General features: G+C 40.9%; 1 long non-coding RNA gene across 1 annotated transcript; it reads right to left on the bottom strand.

Annotated features, from left to right (window-relative positions):
- Positions 1-14,159: 14,159 nt before the first annotated feature.
- On the bottom strand, positions 14,160-17,994 carry LOC125509365. The gene is made up of 3 exons (XR_007284065.1): positions 16,904-17,994; positions 15,362-15,669; positions 14,160-14,490 (listed from the first exon to the last, which is right to left on the bottom strand). It is a non-coding gene; the product is annotated as an uncharacterized LOC125509365 (long non-coding RNA).
- Positions 17,995-18,000: the final 6 nt, after the last annotated feature.

The raw sequence follows: 18,000 nt of genomic DNA, 5'->3' as shown, positions 1-18,000 counted from the left end.
ACGCATTGACATGGTATAGGCTATGTGATGATACGAGATCATGGAACTATAGAAGATTGAAATTGGAATTTCATCAAAAGTATTACCCTATGCATATTGTTCATCGTGACCCCAATTATATATATAATTTTTGGCCTCGCAAAGGATAAAGCATTGCTCAAGCTTGGGGGAGTCTTAAATCAATGTTATATTCATGCCCCAATCATGAGCTCCCAAGAGAAACAAGTCTTCAAAAAAATTATGCTCGGCTTTCTGAAAATAATCGCACCATGCTCGATACTTCTTGTGCTGGCTCTTTTATGATGAAGACTATTGGATTTAGATGGGATTTATTGGATAGAATTAAACACAACTCTGAAGATTGGGATCTCAACAAAGGTAAGGAGTCAGGTATGACACCTAAGTTTGATTGTGTTAAATCTTTTATGGATACCTATATTTTCCGTAAGTTTAGCACTAAATATGGACTTGATTGTGAGATAGTAGCTTCTTTCTGTGAATCTTTTGCTAATTATGTTGATCTCCCTAAGGAGAAGTGGTTTAAATATCATCCTCCCATAGAAGTAAAAGTAGCTGCACCTATTAAAGTTGAAGAAAAGACTATCACTTATAAAGATCCTATTGTTCCTACTTCTTATGTTGAGAAACCACCTTTCCCTTTTAGAATAAAGGATCATGCTAAAGCTTCAGCTTTGGTTCGTAAAAGCAATATTAAGACATATACACCTCCTGAGCAAGTTAAAGTAGAACCTAATATTTCTATTGTTAAAGATCTCTTGTCTGATAATATTGATGGGCATGTTATTCAGTTCTACGGTGAAACTGCTAGAATTGCTAAACCTTGTGCTAAAGATAAAAATAGACCTGTGGTAGGCGTGCCTATTATTTCTGTTAAAATAGGAGAACATTGTTATCATGGCTTATGTGATATGGGTGCTAGTGCTAGTGCAATACCTATTGACTTATACAAAGAAATTATGCATGACATTGCACCTGTTGAGTTAGAAGAAATTGATGTCACTATTAAACTTGCTAATAGATACTATTTCACCAATGGGAATTGTTAGAGATGTTGAAGTCTTGTGTGGGAAAACTAAATATCCTGCTGATTTTCTTGTTCTTGGTTCCCCACAAGATAGCTTTTGTCCCATTATATTTGGTAGACCCTTCTTGAACACTGTTAATGCTAAGATAGACTGCGAAAAGAATGTCGTTACTGTTGGCTTGGATGATCTGACTCATGAATTTAATTTCTCTAAATTTAGTAAACAACATCGTGAAGAAGAATTGCCTGGTAAGGATGAAATTATTGGTCTTGCTTCTATTGCCATACCTCCTAGTGATCCTTTAGAACAATATTTGCTAGACCATGAGAATGATATGTTTATGAATGAAAGAAGGGAAATTGATGAAGTATTCTTTAAACAGGAACCTGTTCTGAAACACAATTTTCCTGTTGAAATCCTAGGGGATCCCCCTCCACCTAAGGGTGATCCTGTGTTTGAGCTTAAACCGTTGCCTGATAATCTTAAATATGCTTATCTTGATGAAAAGAAGATATATCCTGTTATTATTAGTGCTAACCTTTCAGAGCATGAGGAAGAAAGATTATTGAAAACTCTGAAGAAGCACCATGCTACTATTGGATATACTCTTGATGATCTTAAGGGCATTAGTCCCACTCTATGTCAACATAAAATAAATTTGGAAGCAGATGCCAAACCATTTCGTGATCCTCAACGACGTCTGAATCCTAAAATGAAAGAAGTGGTAAGAAAAGAAATACTAAAGCTTCTCGAGGCAGGTATAATCTATCCTGTTGCTGATAGTGAGTGGGTAAGTCATGTTCATTGTGTCCCTAAGAAGGGAGGTATTACTGTTGTTCCTAATGATAAAGATGAATTGATTCCACAAAGAATTATTACAGGTTATAGGATGGTAATTGATTTTCGCAAATTAAATAAGGCTACTAAGAAAGATCATTACCCCTTACCTTTTATCGATCAAATGCTAGAAAGATTATGCAAACATACACATTACTGCTTTCTAGATGGTTATTCTGGTTTCTCTCAAATACCTGTGTCAACCAAGGATCAATCACACACTACTTTTAATGCCCTTTGGTACTTTTGCTTATAGACGTATGCCTTTTGGTTTATGTAATGCACCTGCTACCTTACAAAGATGCATGATGGCTATATTCTCTAACTTTTGTGAAAAGATTTGTGAGGTTTTCATGGACGACTTTTCCGTCTATGGATCTTCTTTTGATGATTGCTTGAGCAATCTTGATCGAGTTTTGCAGAGATGTGAAGAAACTAATCTTGTCTTGAATTGGGAAAAGTACCACTTTATGGTTAATGAGGGTATTGTCTTGGAGCATAAAGTTTCTGAAAGAGGTATTGAAGTTGATAAAGCCAAGGTTGATGCTATTGAAAAGATGCCATGTCCCAAGGACATCAAAGGTATAAGAAGTTTCCTTGGTCACGCCGGATTTTATAGGAGGTTCATTAAGGACTTCTCAAAAAAAATTTGGCCTCTGACTAATTTATTACAAAAAGATATACCATTTGTCTTTGATGATGATTGTGTAGAAGCATTTGAAATACTTAAGAAAGCATTAGTCTCTACACCTATTGTTCAGCCACCTGATTGGAATTTACCCTTTGAAATTATGTGTGATGCTAGCGATTATGCTGTAGGTGTTGTTCTAGGGAAAAGAGTTGATAAGAAATTAAATGTTATCCATTATGCTAGTAAGACTCTAGACAATGCTCAAAGAAATTATGCTACTACTGAAAAAGAACTTTTAGCAGTTGTATTTGCTTGTGATAAGTCCAGACCTTATATTGTTGATTCTAAAGTAACTATTCATATTGATCATGCTGTTATTAAATATCTTATGGAAAAGAAAGATGCTAAACCTAGATTTATTAGATGGGTTCTCTTACTACAAGAATTTGATTTGCATATTGTTGATAGAAAAGGAGCTGAGAACCCCATTGCAGACAACTTGTCTAGGTTAGAGAATGTTCTTGATGACCCACTACCTATTGATGATAGCTTTCCTAATGAACAAATAAATGTCATAAGTACTTCTCGTAGTACTCCTTGGTATGTTGATTATGCTAATTACATTGTTGCTAAATTTATACCACCTAGCTTCACATACCAACAAAAGAAAAAGTTCTTCTATGATTTGAGACATTACTTTTGGGATGACCCACATATTTATAAAGAAGGAGTAGATGGTGTTATTAGACATTGTGTACCTGAGCATGAACAGGAACAGATCCTACGCAAGTGCCACTCCGAAACTTATGGAGGACACCACGCGGGAGATAGAACTGCACATAAGGTATTGCAATCCGGTTTTTATTGCCCTACTCTCTTCAAGGATGCCCGTAAGTTTGTCCTATCTTGTGATGAATGTCAAAGAATTGGTAATATTAGTAGACGTCAAGAAATGCCTATGAATTATTCACTTGTTATTGAACCATTTGATGTTTGGGGCTTTGATTATCTGGGACCTTTTCCTGCCTCTAATGGATATACACATATTTTAGTTGATGTTGATTACGTTACTAAGTGGGTAGAAGATATTCCAACTAGTAGTGCTGATCATAACACTTCTATTAAAATGCTTAAAGAAGTTATTTTTCCGAGGTTTGGAGTCCCTAGATATTTAATGACTAATGGTGGTTCACATTTTATTCATGGTGCTTTCCATAAAATGCTTGCTAAATATGACGTCAATCATAGAATTGCATCTCTGTATCACCCACAGTCTAGTGGTCAAGTAGAATTGAGTAATAGAGAACTCAAATTAATTTTGCAAAAGACTGTCAATAGGTCTAGAAAGAATTGGTCCAAGAAACTTGATGATGCATTATGGGCCTATAGAACTGCATATAAAAATCCTATGGGTATGTCTCCGTATAAAATGGTATATGGAAAAGCATGTCACTTACCTCTCGAACTAGAACATAAGGCATATTGGGCTATTAAAGAGCTCAACTATGATTTCAAACTTGACGGTGAAAAGAGGTTATTTGATATTAGCTCACTTGATGAATGGAGAACCCAAGCTTATGAAAATGCCAAGTTGTTTAAAGAAAAGGTTAAAAGATGGCATGACAAAAGGATACAAAAGCGTGAGTTTAATGTAGGTGATTATGTGTTGCTATACAACTCTCATTTAAGATTTTTTGCAGGGAAACTTCTCTCTAAATGGGAAGGCCCCTATGTTATCAAGGAGGGCTATCGTTCCGGTGCCATAAAAATCAACAACTTCGAAGGCACAGATCCGAAGGTGGTAAACGGTCAAAGAATCAAACATTATATCTCAGGTAATCCCATAAATGTTGAAACCAATATTATTGAAACCGTAACCCCGGAAGAATACATAAGGGACACTTTCCAGAACGTTTCAGACTCCGAAAAGGAATAGGTATGTGGTACGGTAAGTAAACCGACTCCAAAACAATTTTTAAGGCAATATTTCTCCGTTTTGGAATATTTAGAAAAATAGAAAATTAAGTAGCAGTCCGGGAAGGACACGAGGGTGGAGGGCGCGCCCTACCCCCTGGGCGCGCCCCCTACCTCATGAGCAACTCGTGTGCCTTCCGGACTCCGTTTTCTTGCACGATACGTATTTTGGTCGGTAAAAATTCACTATATATTCTCCCGAAGGTTTTGACTCCTGTATCATGCAATTATCCTCTGTTTTTGTTTCGAGTTGTCCCGCTGCAGATAGATCAGCATGTCTTCCCAGGATTTGGAAGGAGAAATCTATGTGGATGATTACTTAGCTAATCCTAAGGTCTATGGAGATGTGGAGCACGATGGTTGAACCACGGAGGAAGAAGAGGACTATGAACCCAATGGGAAGGAGGAGACGAGCTCAGATGAAGACGAAGCCCCATTACCTCAACCTGGGGATATGCACGTGGAGTTAAAAAAGTCAAGTCTCCCTGATAGGGTAAAGAAACCAAAATTCAAGTTTATCCCTTTTCGTCTCTTGCAGAAAAATAAGCAGGACCTATGCAAAAAGATATTAACCCTGGAGTGGGAGATTTATGATCTAAGGGATCAAAATGCCGTCGTCAAGTGTAAATTAAGGGAGAAGTCCATGCCATCAACTAAGTCAACAACACCTCCACCTTCTTCACCAACCAAGGAGATATAATCACATGAGTATGGGCACTCCCCTTGGCAACTGCCAAGCTTGGGGGAGGTGCCCCGGTATCGTATCACAATCACAACTCCTATCTTTACCGGTTTCCTTAGTTCGATCCTATTAGTAGTATTTTGATCTAGTAGAATAAAGTTTATGGCATGATCTAGTTTTGAGTTTTGCCTTATGATCTTTCTATGTAATCGAGTCCGTGAGCTATATAATAAAGATTAGTGTTGAGTCAAGGGCTTGATTTTCTTGCTATGATCTTGGGTGAATAAAATAAAAGAGAAAAAGAATAAAAAGAAACAAAAGTTCATATTGATCTTATTGATAGTAATGACTTCACATAGAAAGAGTGTGACGATTAAACGTTGTTGGGAGTTGGCAGACATAGCTTTGGTCATCGTTGTAATTAATAGGAAGTAATAAGGAAATAGAGGTTTCACATATAAATACACTATTACTGACATCTTTTATGATTGGAAGCACTCATCAAAATATGACATGCTAAAGAGTTGATGTTGGACAAGGAAGACAATGTAATGGGTTATGTTTTCTTATATCTGAGATAAAGTATGTTGTCATGGATCATCCAACATGTTGAGCTTGCCTTTCCCCCTCATGCTAGCCAAATTCTCAGCACCAAGTAGAGATACTACTTGTGCTTCCAAATACCCTTAAACCAGTTTTGCCATGAGAGTCCACCATATCTGCCTATGGATTGAATAAGATCCTTCAAGTAAGTTGTCGTCGGTGAAAATCAATAAAAATTTCTCTAAATATGTATGATTAGTCTGGGAAAAATAAGCTTTATACGATCTTGTGATGTGGAAATAATAAAAGCAACGGACTGCATAATAAAGGTTCATATCACAAGGGGAAATATAAAGTGACGATCTTTCGCATTAAGATTTTGTGCATCCAACCATAAAAGCGCATGGCAACCTCTGCTTCCCTCTGCGAAGGGCCTATCTTTTATTATTATCTTCTACCTTATGCAAGAGTCATGGTGATCTTCACCTTTCCTTTTTCATTTTATCCTTTGGCAAGCCCGGCATGTTGGAAAGAACCTGATATATATATATATATAATTGGATGTAGGGGGCATGAGTTATTATTGTTGACATTACCCTCGAGGTAAAAGGTTGTGGGGCCGAAACTATAAGCCCCTATCTTTCTCTGTGTCCGATTAAATCTCCGTAACCACAAGTATTGCGTGAGCGTTAGCAGTTATGAAGGACTAGATGATAGTTGAGTATGTGGACTTGTTTTTTAGCTCTGACATAGACTTTTTCTGATGTTATGATAAATTGCAATTGCTTCAATGACTGAGGTTATAGTTTGTTGGTTCTTAATAAGGTTTCTGATTCATACTTTTGCATTGTGAATAGATCATCACTTGAACATAAGTAATCATATGACAATATCTGTATATGTTGCTGTTATGAGAATAATCATGATGCATGCATGTCCGTATTTTATTTTTATCGACGCCTCTACCTCTAAACATGGGGACATATTTATTGTTATCGGCTTTCGCTTGAGGACAAGCGAGGTCTAAGCTTGGGGGAGTTGATACGTCCATTTTGCATCATGCTTTTATATCGATATTTATTGCATTATGGAATGTTATTTCACATTATGTCACAATACTTATGGCTATTCTCTCTTATTTTACAAGGTTTACATAAGGAGGGAGAATGCCGGCAGCTGGAATTCTGGGTTGGAAAAGGAGCAAATATTAGAGACCTATTCTGCACAACTCCGAAAGTCCTGAAACTCCACGGAATACCTTATAATAAATAATGAAAAATCCTCGCCAAAGATGAAGACCAGGGGGCCCATGCCCTGTCCATGAGGATGGGGGGCGCCCCCCCCTAGGGCGCCCCCTACCTCGTGGGCCCCCTGGTGGCTCTCCGATGACCATCTTCTGCTATATGAAGTCTTTCGTCGAGAAAAAACCAGAAGCAACCTTTCGGGACAAAACTCCGCCGCCACGAGGTGGAACCTTGGCGGAACCAATCTAGGGCTCCGGCAGAGCTGTTCTGCCGGGGAAACTTCTCTCCTGGAGGGGGAAATCATCGCCATCGTCATCACCAACGCTCCTCTCATCGGGAGAGGGCAATCTCCATCAACATCTTCATCAGCACCATCTCATCTCAAAACCATAGTTCATCTTGTATCCAATTCTTGTCCCCAAGTCCGGGATTGGTGCTAATAGGTTGCTAGTAGTGTTAATTACTCCTTGTAGTTGATGCTAGTTGGTTTAATTGGTGGAAGATCATATGTTCAGATCCTTTATGCATATTATTACCCCTCTGATTATGAACATGAATATTCTTTGTGAGTAGTTACGTTTGTTCCTGAGGACAAGGGAGAAGTCTTGCTATTAGTAGTCATGTGAATTTGGTATTCGTTCGATATTTTGATGAGATGTATGTTGTCTAGCCTCTAGTGGTGTTATGTGAACATCGACTACATAATACTTCACCATTATTTGGGCCTAGAGGAAGGCATTGGGAAGTAATAAGTAGATGATGGGTTGCTAGAGTGACATAAGCTTAAACCCTAGTTTATGCGTTGCTTCGTAAGGGGCTGATTTGGATCCATATGTTTCATGCTATGGTTAGGTTTACCTTAATACTTTTGTTGTAGCTGCGGATGCTTGCAATAGAGGTTAATCGTAAGTGGGATGCTTGTTCAAGCAAGAACAGCACCCAAGCACCGGTCCACCCACATGTCAAATTATCAAAGTATCGAACGCGAATCATATGAACGTGATGAAAACTAGCTTGACGATATTCCCATGTGTCCTCGGGAGCGCTTTTCCTTATATAAGAGTTTGTCCAGGCTTGTCCTTTGTTACAAAAAGGGTTGGGCCACCTTGCTGTACTTTATTTACTTTTGTTACTTGTTGCTCGTTACAAATTATCGTATCACAAAACTATCTGTTACCACTTATTTCAGTACTTGCAGAGAATACCTTGCTGAAAACCGCTTATCATTTCCTTCTGCTCCTCGTTGGGTTCGACACTCTTACTTATCGAAAGGACTACGATAGATCCCCTATACTTGTGGGTCATCAAGAGGCTGCGGTCTCTCTGAAGGAGTAGATCCGATGTGGATGAGCAATGATCTATCTCTCAAATGAGCTACACCAATGCTAACCCTCAAATGGTGGAGGTGGAGGAGTATATATAGTCTAGGGCCACGAAGGGGTAAGTGAGGGAAAGAGATACATGGGCCCGGCCCGATACACTATGCACAGACATGCGTGGGACGTCCGACGGGTACCGGACATCCGGTGGCTCGCGAGGGTCCGGTCGTCCGGTACTTGTCGGACGTCCGGCGTTTTGGCTCGGGAAAGCCATCGTCGAATCTCCGGACGGGGCCGGTCATCCGGGCGCTGGAGGATGTCGGATGTCCATCAGCGTCGGTCGTCCGACCGCTGTAGGTCTCGCTGGCTGGAACTTGGGCTGGCTGGTGAAGACTCCAGGCGTCGGACATCCGGTCTAGACCGGTCGTCCGATGGTTGTAGATTTCTGGCAGCTTCTTCTCTTGGTCCTTGTACTTGGCGTCCTCGCTAGCTCGTCTGTTGGATGTGGTGGCTCCGTGGCTTTCCTCTAAGTACCTGATCATGCATAGCATACACGTTGGAGGTAGTAGTCATGTCTCACATGTAGAAAGTAAAAGTTCGGAGAGGAGCGAGTTCACCTTGTGTCCAATGGCGTATGTTTGAGGTCTCGTCATATGTCCTCTTGGGGCTTGGAGAGTAGTCGGAGTGTACATGGGGATAAACGTGGGATGCTCCGCATCACCATGGTATGGGGCCAAGTCCTTGACGTTGAAGATGTCGTTTACATTGTACTTGTCGCGTGGGATGTCGATCTTGTAGGCGTTGTCATTGTAGCGTGCTAGCACCTTGAAGGGTCCATCGGCTCGTGGTAGTAGCTTGGATTTGCGCTCGTTGGGAAAGCAGTCCTTGCGGATATGAAGCCATATGAGATCGCCCGGTTGGAACACCATTGGTGTCTTGTTGATGTTGAGCTTCGTGGCGAGGTGTTGTACTTGATGCTCGATCATGTCCCTTGTATCTTCATGCACCTTCTTGAGGTAACTTACACTTGCACTTACATCCATATTCACTCGTTCTTGAAGTACAAGTGGTAGGATGTTCAATGGGGACAACGGATTGAAGTCATAGACGACCTCGAAGGGGGACTTGCCGGTAGTAGACTGTCTTGCGTGGTTGTAGGCGTACTCGGCGATGGGTAAGCACTCCTCCCACTCCTTGATGTTTTTCTTGATCAACACGTGTAGGAGAGTAGATAGCGTCCGGTTGGTGACCTCCATTTGGCCGTCGGTTTGGGGATGATAGGCCGTCGAGAATAGTAGCTTGATGCCGAGCTTGGCGCATAGTGTCTTCCAAAAGTAGCTTAGGAACTTGACGTTGCGGTCCGACACAACGGTCCTTGGCACTCCATGTAGCCTCAAGATTTCCCTACAAAAAAGATTTGCAACATGTGAAGCATCGTCTATCTTATTGCACGGCATGAAATGTGCCATTTTAGAGAATCGTTCCACAACAACAAATACGGAATCCTTGCCATTTTGAGTCCTAGGCAAACCAAGCACGAAATTCATACTAATATCTTCCCATGGTTGATATGGAATTGGAAGTGGCATATGTAGACCATGAGATTGAGATTGTGACTTAGCTTTGTGGCATGTAGAGCATCTATTGGCGAAGTGTGCCACGTCGTGGAACATCTTTGGCCAAAAGTACTTGAAGGAGAGTGTGGCAAAGGTCTTGTCACGCCTGAAATTTCCCATAAGTCCTCCGCCGTGAGCCTCTTGCAAAAGTAACAAACGAAGTGAAGCTCGGGTATACAAAGCTTGTTAGTGCGCATAAGGTAGCCATTCTTGAGATAATAGTTCTCCCAACAAGTGTTAGCAATACATTTGGCATAAGGAATCACAAACGTAGGATCATGTGCATAAAGATCTTTAACATGCCCAAAGTCAATAACATTCAACTCAAGTTGAGTAACTAACATGCATTTTCGGGAAAGAGCGCCTGCGACTACAGTTTTCTTTCCCCTTAATGTACTTGATCACATAAGAAAAAGATTCAATAAATTCACTCCATTTAGCATGTCGTTTATTCAACTTGGTTTGACCTTTAAGGTACTTTAGTATCTCATGATCGGTATGTTATGTATAACAAATTCATGCGGGCAAAGATCATGCTCCCAAACATGCAATACTCGCACTAACGCATACAATTCTTTGTCATAGATGGGATAGTTAAGTTGGCACCGGAAAGTTTTTCACTAAAGTATTCAATGGGTCGCTTTTCTTGCATCAGAACTTCACCAATTCTATCACCACTAGCATCACAATGAACCTCAAAAGTTTTGTTGAAATTAGGCAATGCAAGAATTGGGGCATGTGTAAGCAAAGATTTGAGCTCATCAAATGCGATAGATTGAGAAGGTCCCCAAACAAAAGGTGCATTCTTCTTACTCAAGGCATGCAACGATGCGGCAAATAGTGCTAAAGTCTTTCACAAAGTGACGATAAAAACCCGCTAGACCAAGGAAACTACGCACGTGTTGCAAATTAGTGGGTTGTGGCCGAGTTTTAATTGCTTCAATTTTAGATTCATCAACATGAATACCCTTTGAAGACACAACGAAGCCCAAGAAAACAATCTTGTTAACACCAAAAGTGCATTTTTTCCATATTGGCATAAAGATGCTCTTTTCTAAGAGTTTGCAAAACGGCCCTAAGATGATTTACATGATCTTTGAGGGATTTTCTAAACACAAGAATATCATCAAAGTAGACCACAACAAACACACCAATGTAAGGATGAAGCACATAATGCATAACACGCATGAAAGTATCGGGTGCTTCCGATAAACCCATAGGCATAACTAGCCACTCGTGCAAACCAAATTTTGTTTTGAAAGTGGTTTTCCATTCATCACCTTCTTGTATGCGGATTTGATGTAACCACTTTTAAGATCACTTTTTGAGAAAATGGTGGCGCCACTAAGCTCATCTAGCATATCATCAAGGCGTGGAATGGGATGTCTATAGCGAACGGTGATAGCATTTATGGGTCTACAATCGGAACACATGCGGAAACTGCCGTCTCTTTTTGGCACAAGAATAACCGGCACGGCACAAGGACTCAAACTTTCACGCGCATGTCCATGGTCTATGAGATGTTGGACTTGCCTTTGTATTTCTTTGATTTCGTCCGGATTGACGTGGTATGGAGCCTTGTTAGGAAGAGGTGCGCCGGGATGAGGTCGATTCGGTGTTCGATGCCACATAGAGGAGGAAGACGGGGAGGTAGCTCATCAGGGAAGACATCCGCGAATTCCTGTAACAAATTAGACAACACTAGAGGAAGAGGGTTAGAAGTGTTAATCTTTGCCACCTCATCTTTGCACACTAGGACATAGTGTATGACACTCGATGGGTTCTCACACACTTCTCTCATCTCACTTTTTCTCTCGTGTTGTGGGGTCACTTATTTTGGGCTTGTGGCGCTCACTCTCTTTGTGGTGGTTCACTCTCTCACTAGTCTCTCCACGATGGGTGGATGCTTTCTTGTCCGCGATCACTTGGCTTGGTGACATAGGTCGTAGCACGTCCTATGTTCCCTTCAAGTTATAGTGGTTTGTTCTTCCGTTGTGGATGACGCCGCAGTCGAATTGCCATGGTATTCCCAAGAGAAGATGGCACACGGACATAGGAACCACATCACACTCCAAGGTGTCCTCGTAAGCGCTGATCTTGAACGAAACTTGCATGGTGTGCTCCACTTGAATGGTGCCGGAGTCGCTAAGCCATTGGACCTTGTAGGGGCGAGGGCGCTTCTTCTTGACCAATTGTAGCTTGGAACATAGCTCATCACTTGCCAAGTTGTGGCAACTTCCTCTATCGATGATGACTTTCACGGAACGTCTGTTGATGACGGCCTTAGTGTGGAAAATGTGGCACCGTTGATCTTCATCTTGTTGATGTTGAAGTGTCAAGACCTTGGAGACCACGAGAGCTGGACTTCAATCATTGTCACAGTAGACTTGATCTTCTTCTTCATTCACTTGACGGTGCATGGCAACATGCTCGAGGGCTTCCATCTCATCTTCACTCATGGAGTCGTATGAGCCATCATCATTTGCAATCATTGTTCGCCGGTTGATGCATTGGAAGGACTTGTGTTCATGCCCACACATGTGAAGCACTTGAGAGAACTTGTCTTGACGGGGTCATCCGGTGGTGTCGATGATGAGGGAGTCTTGGACTTGTAGTTGCTTGCCGGAGGATGTGTCGAGGAAGGTGTCGCTTGCTTGGAACTTGACTTGTTGCCGATACTTGGTGATGCTCTAGTCGAGGTACGAGGTGCCGAAGTCATAGTTGAGGGAACTTGAGTGTAGGAGTTGTAGTTCTTGGAAGAGTACTTGGCGTATTTGAAATCTTCTTGTACTTGTCGCTCCACCTTGGTCGCTTGATGAACTAGCTCGAGAAGGTTGGAGTAGGGTTGGAAATCGGCAATCTTCCTTATTGGGTGATTGAGGCCGTTCAAGAAGCGCATCATAGTTTGCTCATTATCTTCTTTGACATTGGCTCTTACCATGGCAATTCCATCTCTTGATAGTATTCTTCCATCGTCTTCGTGCCTTGCTTGAGAAGTTGTAACTTCTTGAAGAGATCGCGGGTGTAGTGTGTAGGCACAAAGTGAGCTCGCATGACATCCTTCATTTGTGCCCAAGTTGTGATGGGTGGTTCGCCTCTCTCTTGGCGGCGCTCGATCACTTGTTCCCACCAAATGAGGACGTAGTCTTGAAACTCGAGAGATGCCATGGCGGTCTTCTTTTCCTCGCCGTAGTTGTAAAGATGGAATGTCTTGTCGACTTTCAATGCCCATGAGAGATATTCTTCGGGATCATTGCTTCCGGAGAACTTGAGTTTTGAGTTTGCCGTAGCGAAGTTCTTCATCATAGTGGCGGTTTTGATGTTGCTCTTGGCATGGGGGAGGGTCTTCAAGCACTCGTTCCGCTTGATGTCGCTCTTGGCATGGGGGAGGTCTTCAAGCACTTGTTCTGCTTGATGTCGCTCTTGCCGTGGAGGAGGATCTTCATCGTGATAGTACTGGAAATCCCCTTTTAACCGACGGTTAAATTACCGTCGGATATTTTAGTTCACCATCGAATATCCTTATAATTGACGGTTCACTGTCAGCCATCTTCCATCGGCTATGCTTCGTCCGCCATTAAACTAATAGCTGCCGGTATAGTCGGCTAATACCTTCGCCCACAGCAATAAGCTGATGGTGAGCCATCGAGTATGTTTTGGTCTCTAGGAATCTCGCAATAACTGGACGACGCTTATAGCCGAGGGTCTCGTCAGGTATATCATCCTCGATAGTAATTGCACACCGTCGGTTTTCATAATGGTCGAGAGTATATGTCAGCCATCTTCCATCGGCTATGCTTCGTCGGTCATTAAACTAATAGCTGCCGGTACAGTCGGCTAATACCTTCGCCCACAGCAATAAGCTGACGGTGAGCCATCGAGTATGTTTTGGTCTCCAGGAATCTCGCAATAACTGGACGACGCTTATAGCCGAGGGTCTCGTCGGGTATATCATCCTCGATAGTAATTGCACACCGTCGGTTTTCATAATGGTCGAGAGTATATTTCACCTGACGGTGTTCGTTATTACCATGAGGAGAACCAAACCCTCAACTAATATATTTGCCAACCGTGGATACACCCCTTTGGGGATTCTTTTATTTGAGAGTCCGGTGAACACTGTCAATTTATTATTCACGTATGGTATAAAGTGATCCCTCGTGTATTGCTTTGACCGAGGGGTGTTGCACAATAGGGAAGTGAGATTCACAATAGTAGCATTTCAGAATATTGCATTTCAAATACATCTCATAAGTACACAAGCACACATCACAAAAGACCATAATATATATTTATTTAGGATAACCTCGGAAAGTATCATAGGCCTAATTAGTTGCATCCAAATTACATTGACCATTATGATCCATCTTAAAATTGTCAAATACAAAACAAAGTAGTAACTTGTACAAAGATTTTACATAAGCTAAATTTTCCACAAACTTTAGAACTTCTCTTTGTTGCATTACTTGAAGAGAACGTCGAGTTCATCACCGTCATCGCCCTAGTTATCATATTGCTCATTGCCACATGGATCATCATCACCCTCCACATAGATGTCATCTGCCACTTTGCCACTCTCCAGTCTTGCATCACATTCCCTAAGAAATGATAATACTAATAGTTGTAAGAGGGATGAAGTATAATGTTATTGTAATTGAAATTTAGTTGGCCTACAAGAACCAAACTGAATTGTTCAAATTTAAGTGAATGTTGCTTGGTGTGCGAAATACCAACACGTAATGTATATACAACTTTGAAATAAGAGACTCGGTGTTATACCTCTAAGCTCAGGTAAATTAACAAATCATAATTAGTGATATAATTAGACCAAAATGGCCAACAGATACAGGTAAAAAAAATCCTTATCTGAAAGATAATCGTTGTGTGGATATTCAGTTCATATGCTTTAACTTGAAAAGATTTTATCGCACTGTATGCTTTAACTAGTACAGTTGCTAGCATGGAGCTAATTTATTGGAATCCTGAAACTTGCAATTTTGTGGCGTGGCTTAACTAAGGTGTGAAGGTCCTGGCCTCAGAACATGAAATCAACTCTTGCTAGCACAGTAATACATGGGATGTAAAATGAAAACAAACACTAGGCTAACTTGTTTATTTCACTATGCAGTATAACTTGTGCTGGTTTTCTAGAGACCTAGTTCCTCCTCTAAAACTAGAATTTTTGTTACTGAAATACAACTCTCACTAAAAAATACCGATCATGTGCGTATTGTTGATCTTTAAAATATAGCAAGCTTCAGTTTAGTTCCCAGTAATCAATTTCTACAGACATTTGTAGAGATTTGCATGTGCGAATGGAAAAATTGATCTTACCATTATGGTCAAAGTAAGGTGCAACAAACTGCGATTAGCACGACGACAAATCTTGTAATAAAGTGCAAGAAGCAAGCAAGTCATTATGCTCAAAGTAAGATGCAACAAACTGAAGTTTAGCTCCCTCGTAGTTACCTTGCTTTGCTACTGCAAGATCTGAAGAGAAACTACAGAGTGGGGTTTCAACCTTGCTGCAAGCCAATTAACCTACAAGAGATTATTCATACAAGATACAAAGAACGGACCTTAAATACTTCAATAATTTTCTGCTATACATACGCAGCAGAGTGAAGTGATGTAAACTTGGCAAGTGATATAATGAAAGCATCACTTTGAGTCTTCATCGACATAGCTGTGGTGACATGTATTGTACAGCGAATCCCTGGAGGCACTGCCAGGTAGCCTTCTACCTGCTGCTTCACAGATGACTTGTCCATCTAATTCTGGATGACCCAGGGCAGTGGAGAAGAGATGGGAAAGGTAAGGGATTAGTAACATGATATTAACCATGGTCGGAGAAGAGTATAAATGATTGGCTAGCAAATATTTGATTGCCGACTGCACACTCTGAACTATACACTTCTGAAAATGAATTAGACTTGCTCTTGGAAGTGTAGAGCTACTACATTGTTGATTTGTAAATAGACATGCTCACTTTCTGGCTTTATTTAGGTGTGTAGCAAAAGCTAAAACTGAACCACAATCTCAGGTTTAGGGATGCACATGGTGACTGACCACAAAATGAATTAGAAACAAGTGCAACCCTGTAATTTTCAGCAAAAGAAAGATAAGTACAGTTAGCTGTTACAGATTTTAAGAGACACTTCAGTCATGTTTCTAATAACTTGGAACTATTGTAGCATTGCTCTTATATACGAATATCATGTTTCCATGCTTGTCTGGATAATACAAAAATTGTAGAGAGGAACTGAACCATGGTAATCATAAATCAAGGAGCAAGAAACAGCAAGGGTTATTTTCTCTTAGAGTAATAGTTGATGTATATGCAGCAACTCAATTTGGACCATCCAATATAGAAGTTAGCCTCAGGGTCCACGTGTTTTAGATAGCAAGCTATAACAAATTCGAAGTCTCCACATTATGACACTACTTGTTAGTATGTGCTTTGACTGGACTGGACAAGGTTACTTGCACATTTCTGAACTATAATATGTTAAAGTTCATATTCCTGCTAGCATATGACATATATGGTTGCCTCGTGAAATAATAGTTTTTTTCTTCTAAAAAGCTAAGGGTGCTTACTTCAAATATTCCTTTTACAAGACATATTCAAGCATTCTACTTCGGAGATTGGTGACACAAGACAATATCAGAGACGAATTTGGAGGCAATCGACTATTTGACCACAGTAAGAAAACTTCTAACAAATGTAGTTGCCGTGAAAGCCCAACCAGTACTAATTAGTATGCAGCAAGAGATATTTGGCAAGTTCTAACTGCCAGCGATCATGGTTGATGGGTCATGCCCTAACTAAGATTCATCGAACAATTTATCTATTGCTGCACAAAACGAATTGCAATGATAAAAATATGTACAAGTAGCACACACACACAATCAATTACTTATAATTCCCTGCAATTTTTTGACTTATAATTCAATCAAGGGTGTGACAGAGAAGGTGAGAGGGGTGAAAGGGAGGGGAAGAAAGAGGGATACCTTGGCGCCCCACTGTGAACGTTGCATGCCGACTGATCCGCCATCCCAGAGGAAGCAGAGGAACGCCTGGGGCACCCGTCAGAGTGGAAGCAAACGGACGCCTGGCACCCATCGGAGCGGAAGCAGGCGACGATGGACCTTCGATCCGTTTTGGAGAACGAGGGTGGGTTTGTTTTTGGGAGAGGATCAGGACTCAGGAGACTGCGGGAGTCTCGGAGAACGAGGGCGTTTTAGTTGGGTACTAGTAGAAATGCCCGGGAGAAAAAATAAATATAACCTGCTCTAGTGCCATTATGCAACAGTTTTTAATCCAATTATTTGAAACATCAGAAATAAGGTTACACTGAATATTTCTTTTGACTTTGAAATTTGGACGTACCCTAACAATATTTATGATGACCTATTTCAAGCGAGTATCGTGGTCGCTTCGATGGTGTTTTACAGCATAAGAAAACCAGATGTGCAGTTACTTGTTCATATAAGAGGAAAACTCTAAATTAATTTCTATTCTTAATGGAGCAGTTGGTAGTCTCGCTTCCAGGTTTTTTTTCGTCCCACCACTTCCGTCCGGTTTTTTTTCGTAGGTTAACCGTCGTAGATTTTTTTCGTCGCCTCCCCCACTTCATCGGTTTATTTTCACTTCACCCTCTCACACAACGAAAAAAACTAAACGGATCAGAACTTTCCATACTGACACAAATTATTTAGTAATTTCTTTATGTAAAAGAATCAATCACAATCAATCTCTAAAGATCAAATCTAAATTAATTAATCTTCATAACGTTTGTTTCCTTCCGAATCACATCCATAACTTTCCTTCCTTGTTTGGGCAGAAACTGTTTGGTAGCAGAGATTAGGAAGCTTCCTATGAGTGTAGTAATAGGAAGTATTCTTTTTCTTGATGATTCGTTTCCATGCATGATGATAGTAAATTAGGCCAACATTCACCACTATTTATCAACGTCATCAATCGTATCCATTCCTACCAGTTTTAAAGGAATCTGCTCGCTATGTCTTTTTTAAGGGGATCCGCTCGCTAAGTCGTCGTCGCACGTTATTTTCACAAGCAATTCCCCTAAAAAAAGGCGTGGGTATTG

The sequence above is a fragment of the Triticum urartu genome, chromosome 1, assembly GCF_003073215.2.
Source record: "Triticum urartu cultivar G1812 chromosome 1, Tu2.1, whole genome shotgun sequence".
Classification (NCBI taxonomy): Eukaryota; Viridiplantae; Streptophyta; class Magnoliopsida; order Poales; family Poaceae; genus Triticum; species Triticum urartu.
This window is presented reverse-complemented; position numbering and strand designations above follow the sequence as displayed.